The sequence below is a fragment of the Euphorbia lathyris genome, chromosome 10 (genome assembly GCF_963576675.1).
Source record: "Euphorbia lathyris chromosome 10, ddEupLath1.1, whole genome shotgun sequence".
Classification (NCBI taxonomy): Eukaryota; Viridiplantae; Streptophyta; class Magnoliopsida; order Malpighiales; family Euphorbiaceae; genus Euphorbia; species Euphorbia lathyris.
The window spans coordinates 67,338,284-67,346,459 of record NC_088919.1 but is presented as its reverse complement, the minus strand read 5'-3'; the positions used below and the strand labels follow the sequence as shown (position 1 = coordinate 67,346,459).

General features: G+C 31.5%; 2 non-coding genes across 2 annotated transcripts; both read right to left on the bottom strand.

Moving 5' to 3' along the window:
• Nucleotides 1-401: 401 nt before the first annotated feature.
• Nucleotides 402-473, bottom strand: TRNAT-UGU (transfer RNA threonine (anticodon UGU)). Its single transcript has one exon. It is a non-coding gene; the product is annotated as a tRNA-Thr (tRNA).
• Nucleotides 474-3,398: 2,925 nt separating this feature from the next.
• TRNAT-UGU (transfer RNA threonine (anticodon UGU)) lies at nucleotides 3,399-3,470 on the bottom strand. Its single transcript has one exon. It is a non-coding gene; the product is annotated as a tRNA-Thr (tRNA).
• Nucleotides 3,471-8,176: the final 4,706 nt, after the last annotated feature.

Sequence of the window (8,176 nt, the reverse complement as noted above, 5' to 3'; positions counted from 1 at the left end):
AAAAACTAAAATCCAATTGAATTATATTTATTCAAATTAGACATTGAGATGAAAAAGGTATCCCATATTTAAATATCTTGTGATATATTTGTGATTTAACTGAGCATTGGTTTATTAAAGACATTACTTCAGTTAGTTAGCGATTGAATTCCTTTACATCATTCCATAAAACAAAAAAATAAAATAATCCTTTATATTAAAAATTGAATTCAAATATTTTTAAAAAAAGTGTCTTTTAAAAGTAACAAATAATTTGGTCAATAAATTAAACTTTAAAATGATTTTTTTGTATGGAAATTATTTTGGATTATGATTCTCTCAAATTGAATTTTAATTTTAAATGTTGTGCTGTAATAAAATTACAAATTTAATTATTTTTTGAAAGGAAAATAAAATCTAATTGCCCTCACGCAGGATCGAACTACGGACCTTCAGTTTACAAGACTGACGCTCTACCACTGAGCTATAAGGGCAACTTCTTGAATTTAGTTATTCATTTATTGAGTAATTCAATCTCAACTATTATTTTTAGAATTAGTGATTGAGATTTATGGAATATAACTTCACAAATAAACCAAGATTGGGAGGATGCAAATCCAATTATTTTAAAGAAGCTAGTAATTACAATATCCATTCAATTAATGGATTGATTAAAATGATAGTATTAATATAATGAATATTCTTAAAAAGAGCATAATGAATAAATGCTAACACTAATACTACTCTTTATGATAATTATCACTTTAACGTTGATTTAGTATTTTTTTTTTATTATGTTTTATCAAGAAGATTTTTTTTTATGAAAATGCTTATATCTTCATTAGATAAAAAAAAGTACAAAAAGAAAATGGTAAAGAATAAAACCTAACATAAATATATACAAGATCTATGAATGGATGAAAACGACTACAAAGAGCAAAAAAGTCATAAAATGTATAAAAAAAACACAAAAGAACAATAAAACATATATTCATACAAGATGAAATAGCATCTTAATGCAAGGTGATTTGAGTGTTACAAAATATTTTACCAAATTTCAAATTGTTTGGGACGAATTGATAAATTTTAGGGCAATTGAGAATTGTCGTTATGTTGCTCGAAGTGGTGATACTTGTTTGGCTATTGGTGATGTTATGAAGAAACAAGAACATGATCATTTGATTAAGTTTTTGAGAGGCCTTCATGATAACTTTAATATGGTTAAGACTCAAATTTTGATGCTAGATGTTCTGCCTTCTATGGAAAAAGTCTTCAACATGATAATTCAGTTTGAAAGACAGACATATAACAATAGAGATTCTAGTGTTTCTGGTGTTATAAGATTTAGTGTGAATTTTGTATATGGTAGTAAGAATATTGGAAATTTAAGATCTCACAAAGGGAATAAAAATGCTACCAATACTACAAAAAAATTGCAGTATATATATTGTTTCAGCCAACGTTAGCATTCTTTTGAGAATCAACAAGTTTAAAAAATTTAAAAGCTGTAAGTGATCTCTATTATTAACATTCTATCACTGAACGAATTTTTGCTCAATTCGAAAGAACATTATTCCTTTCAAATGGCGCAGTTAGAATTATTCCTCGAGTAACGTTGAGTTAAAATGGATGAAGTCAGACGAAATTCATCTAATTTCAAAACTGTAAAGAAGTCAGATGAAGTTCATCCGACTTCTTTACAAAAAATGTTATCCAATTTACACATTTCTCAAAGCACTTTATTTGTGATATCTAATAATTGTCATTGCAAAGAAGTAGGATGAAGTTCATCCAACTTCTTTACAATGTTGATTAATTATTAGTTGCAAAGAAGTCGGATGAACTTTATTCGACTTCTTTGCAACTTGAAGTTGGATTAAGTTCATCCGACTTCTCTTTTCGAAAATGTAACTCAAGCTCAAAAGATTGAGTTACACACTTTGTAAAGAAAGCAGACAAACTTTGTTTGACTTCCTTACAATTTTAAAATCGGACAAACTTCGTTTGATTTCAGTCTAGCTAATTCAGCACTATCGGAGAAATAATGTTTAATCGGAGTGTTTAAAAGGAATAATGCTCGTTTGGAGCCTTTTCCAGAGTAAAAAGACAGACTCATTAAACACATGATTATGGAGTTTTCTTTTAGAGAGTATTTTGGAAATCTCATTTTGGAAAGAACTCAAATCAATTAAATTATATTTAGAGAAAAGTAGAAAAATAAATCTTGTGGTTTAAAAGTTTCCAAACAAAGGTCTATGCTTTTCCAGTTTATCAACTCGGTAATTCCTTCAAAAAAATTATCCTTATTATTTACCATAAAATGGAACGATTTGGAACAATTATAAAGACTGACTTTGTAAATTATCCAAAATTTAAGATTTAACTTTGCAAATTAACTAAATCACAAATATTATTTAATAGAAAAATTGACTCACATATCATTTAACTGCAAAATTCACAAAGCACAAACTCCTATTTGCAAATTTGTCTGCCTTTGAAAATTGACCAAACCAAAAGGTTTATTTTTTGTACTTTTTCCTTAACTGTATTCAAATTGGATATTCCAAGGTAGAAAATATCTCATATTTAAATATCTTGTGATATAAGAGGTGAAAGTTATGCCAAAAATAATACAATAATATTATTTTTTAGGATTTCATTGAGAATGGTTGAAATCATTGTAACGGACTTAATTCAGTAGCGATTGAATTCCTTTATCTTATTCCAGAAAAATAAAAAGAATCCTTTATATTAAAAGTAAGAAAAAATTGATTAATAAATTAAAGGGTGTTTGGTTAAGGAATGTTTCAAGCGGGAATCAAAATGAGAATGATTGATTCTCATTCTTAGTGTTTGGTTGAACAAAAAATTATGTGGAATAAGAATCACATTCCTAAATCGTATGAGAATCATGATTCCCACCTCTTATCATGTGAATCACAATTGATTCTCTCCCAATTCACTAATAATTATAATATTATTTTTTAAAGTAAAATCACACCATGCCCGAGTGATGGTTTTTTTAAATAATTGAATTTTATTTTAATACTATATTTATACAAATTTTGTATAATTCAATATAATGCTACTTAAATTTATTATTTGTTGTGACTTCTTTCGATATTTCTTACTGAAAAATTATATTAATAATACTATAGTTAATAATTAATTTTCCTTAAAACAAATTCAATATTTTTTTATAATTAACATTGATTACAAATATATTATTATTATTATGACAAAATTTTGATTTTATTTCATTTCGATTCAATTCCACAATTTGAACCAAATTCTGATTTAGGACTAAACCAAATAAGAGAAATAAATTCTTATTCTAAAGTTTGAATCAAAAGCTCCCTAAATTTTAAAATGATTTCTTTTTATAAAAATTTCTTTCAAAAGAAAAAATAAATCTTAATTGCCCTCACATAGGATCGAACTATGGACCTTCAGTTTACAAGACTGACGCTCTACCACTGAGCTATAAGAGCAATTTCTATAATTTAATTAATTATTTATTGAATAATTAAATCTCAACTATTAATTTTGGAATAGAGCTGTCTTAACTGGAGTTTTCTTCTTGATAGTCTGGATAGAGCTGGTATTCCTGATAATTGGAAGAGATTAATCGAGGTCTGCATTTCTTCTCCTGTGTTTCAGGTTATGATTAATGGAGATATGTCAGAGGAGTTTACTCCTTCTCGGGGTATTCGTCAAGGGGATCCTATGAGCCCTTTCTTATTTATTATTGCTATGGAAAGGTTAACTCACCTTATCCAAGAAGCGGTTGACGATGGGAGTTTTCATCCAATTTCCATCAATAAATTTTGTCCCCCCGATTACTCATTTGTTCTTCGCTGATGACGTTATGTTATTTGTGGAAGGAAATGAAGAGCAAATTAGTGTTATCATGGATATCCTTAGCTGCTTCTGTGCTGCTTATGGCCAAAAGCTCAATATCCAAAAATCTCGGATGTTGTGTTCTAAGAACATGAGCCAAAGAGTTTGTAAAAGGCTAAGTGATATATCTAGTATTCCTCTGACCAATTCTTTAGGTAAATATCTGGGGGTCCCCCTCCACAGTGATAGAGTGTCTAAAGCTTCATTCAAAGAGACTTTCGATAAAGCTAATAGTAAATGTGCTAGTTGGAAAGCTAAAACCCTGTCTATGGCGGGCCGACTTACTCTGATTCAGTCTGTCAATTGTGCGGTTCCTGATCACATTATGCAAGCTTGCAAATTGCCTGAGCCGGTGCTTAAGGATCTTGATAAAATCAATCTTCGGTTCCTGTGGGGGGATTCTACGGAGGGAAAAAAGATTCACATCGTTCCTTGGAAAGAGGTTTGCCAACCTAAAGATATGGGGGGTCTGGGGATTAGACAAGCCAGGGATAATAATAAAGTTTTACTTATGAAACTTATGTGGAGAATGTGGCAGCTTCCTTCTTCTCTTTGGGTTCGCTTATTATGCTGGAAATATAGAAAAGATAAGATTTTTGGTGGTCCTAAGGAGAGAGTTATTAATTGTTCTTTTCTCTGGAAAGGCCTAAGCAATGTGTTCTCGGAGTTTTGCTCTGGGATAGGTTGGGCGGTGGGAAATGGGAATTCTATCAGTTTCTGGAATGACATCTAGATTGGTAAAAAGCCTTTATTAGAGGTTTGTACTTCCCCGCCGCCTGTGGATATCCGGAATTGGAGGATTGCTGATGTGATTGATTCTGAGGGTGATTGGATTTGGTCAAAGTTTGACTCTTTTCTTAATATTGAAACTCTCTTGAGGATTAGAGGAGTTAATATTAGTAATAAGGAGGAAGATAGGAATAGTTATTGTTGGGCCTTGACTAATAATGGGACTTATACTTGTAAATCTGCCTTTGAGGCCTTCAATCAAATTTTGGAGGTTCCTCGCCCTGATATTTGGAAAAAGATTTGGGCTTTGAAAGTCCCGTACCGCATTAGGAGTTTCCTATGGCTTGGTGTCAAGAATAGGTTGCTTACTAATACAGATAGGAGAAGGCGACATTTGGTGGAATCTGGGGCGTGTAGCAAATGTAGAGGGCATAAGGAAACCATTTGCCATGCTCTTAGGGACTGTTCTAAGAGTAGAGAGGTGTGAAGGAAAGTTCTCCCTAACCAGTTGTTGTCTGCTTTCTTGGCCCATCCCGAACTTGACTGGTTTACTGATGGTGTTAATGGTAATTTGTTAGCCAATCTGGAGCATGGTGATATCATCTTTGCAGTTATTTGTCACCAGATTTGGAAATGGAGGAATATGGAGATTTTTTAAGGAGAAACGGTTATTATTCCTAATTTGGTTGATTTCTTCTCCAAGAAATTCTGCTCTATTATTGATAGCTTCAAGGAGGACCCTCTGGCAAGATCTATCCAGAAGAAGGCGGTTCATCTCTTAGGCTGGTGTAGGCCTAGCAGAGGGATGGTAAAGTTAAACACTGATGGCTCCTGTCTGAAGGACGGGAAAATTGCTGCTGGAGGAGTCTTGAGAGATGATGGTGGTGTTCGGGTTTCCGGGTTCGCTCAAAATCTTGGGATGGGTTCTTCCTTTTCTGTTGAGCTTTGGGGGATCTTTTCTGGCCTTAGACTTGCCAAAAGTCTGGGCTTGAAGAAGTTGCTTGTGGAATCTGATAACCTCGAAGCTATCAAAATGATATCAGATGTTAATGCTATTTGTTTTAATAGCCAAAATTTAATCAAAGGTATCAAAAGGATTTTTTCTTCCTTTGAGTCCATCAATTTCTGCCATATCTTCAGAGAACAGAACCGGACGGCGGATCGTTTAGCAGCCGAGGGCCATGAGAAGATGTTGGGTGTCACTACTTTCTCTTCTCCTCTACTTTCCTCTCTTCTCTCCTTTTGGATGATATGGTGGGGGTTAGCTTCCCTAGGCAAATCCCGGGATAGGCCTCTTTTTGGTTTTTGTTTGTTTTTTCCTTTCTTTTTCCTACCCAAAAAAAAATTGGAATTAATGATTGAGATTTATGGAATATAACCTCTCAAATAAATCAAAATTGAGATGATGCAAATCCAATTATTTTAAATAAGCTAGTAATTAGAATTTTCATTCAATTCATTTATTATTAATGGATTTATTAAAATAATAGTATTAATATAATTAATATTCTTAAAAAAAGTATAATGAATAAATGATAACACTAATACTACTCTTTATGAGAATTATCACTTTAATATTAATTTTTTATAAACTTTTTTTTATTTTATAAAGAACATTTTTTTTATAAAAATGCTTATATCTTCATTAGATGAAATACAGATGAAGTACAACAAAAAATGGTAAGTAATAAAACCTCACATACATATAGACATGATTTACGAAACGATAAAAATGACTACAAAAAGTAAAAAAGTCATAAAAGGTATAAAAAAACAGAAAAGAACAATAACACATATATTCTTACAAGATGAAATAACATTTTTAATACAAGGTGATTTGAGTGTAACAAAATAATTTACAAAATTGCAAATTGTTTTAGAGGAATTGATGAATTTTGACTTTCTAAAGTCAGAAAAAGTCATTTTGTTGACAAATTTAACCTTCTGCCACGTCCGCATTTTAACAAAATTAAAGCATTTTCCTTTATTCTGCTACTGGTGTAAATCATAGGGTTTATTTTGTAAAAAATTCATGGGTACCGATCTGCAAAAATATGAAAGCACATGAGTTTGATTTGAAATTAAGCCTATTTATAATGTGGTAAATATTTTAATCAACTTATAGATGTTGAAAATTTGGCATGTGCCAAATAGTTCACTCATAATGGAATAAGCTGAACACGCGTTATTGAATTATTAGGTTACCCTAATGAGATAATTATATAAGTTTAGCTATCATAATCCTAAACCTAATATCTAATGCATCTTGTTCTATTTGAGGAGCTTGGGAGCCTCTCTTCTACCTCATTAAGTCGTCGCCCCCTCTCAGTCTCAAACTATTCATTCTTAGTTTGTGGATCATCATCTCTTATCAGCGTGTCTAAGAATAGTTGATTCGTGACCGATAATAGACAATCGTGGTTCGTTCTTTTGCTGTATTCATCTAAACAGATTCTATGCTACAAAAGGTATCCGCAAACCTATTATTATATTCGAATTACTTATGCTATAATCTCAAAAATAGAAAAAAAATTGAATTGTTTGTAAATGCAGGTTAAAAAGAAATTTCTTACCATCATTTTAATATTGTCTTTTTTTTTTGCTTAATACCTCCAATGTCCCTTGAATTTGTCTCATTTTGGCAGTTAGGCTCTCTGCTTAGTAGCCAATCTATCAGTCCATTCAACTCAATAATTGTCATATATTAGGTCCATTTTGTATCTACATGACATTGAGTAAACCTCACAAAACACCTTCTGTCTCCATTCCAATACACATTCGGCATCCCAAAGTGAACCCTTTCTCCCACTACAAAAAAAAAGACTTTTAAGTACAAATAGTTAGGGACAAATTTTATCTTTAGTCTCTGATTTTTTTTAAATTAATATAAGGGACAATAATATTTTTTTTATCTCCAAATCAATTTAAATTTAAAAAATGGGGACAAATTAAATTAGTTGTATAAAGCATATTAATTCGTTTGTTTTATATTAAGTAAATAGGGCATTTTTCTTAAAAAAAATGAAGGGACATTTGAGTTAAGAGTCCTTAATTCTCTCATTTCTTCTCCTCATGTGTCTCGCTTTTCTGCAAGTGTGATTGTCCCATTCTCCATGTCTTACCAAATTCGACCTCTTCTTCTCCCTGTTCTGGCAACTTCAATCTCTTCTTCTTTTTTTTCTAGCAACTTCGATCTCTTCTTCTCCGATCACATTTAGTAAAACCTAAATCAGAGGATAATAATAAGACTAAAGCGCTAGGTCCTTTCTCTTTCCTTCCAAATACAATAAAAATACCGTGAAATGATACCGGTCGGATTCATTCGAGTCTATATCTGTAGATTGCCTCGGACAGAACAAGAGGATCGTTATAATCATTCGTTTCGTAAGGTAAGCTCAAGATGGCAGAGAATGGGGGAATTACTTCAAATTCAAGACTAATGAGATTAGGGGGATTCAACATTGTTGAACCCAAGCACATTATCTCAGTTGGTATATTTCTTCAATTTTATATTAATTATGAATTTATTAATTCTAATTTTGGTTTCCCTCTTCTAATTAACTACCCA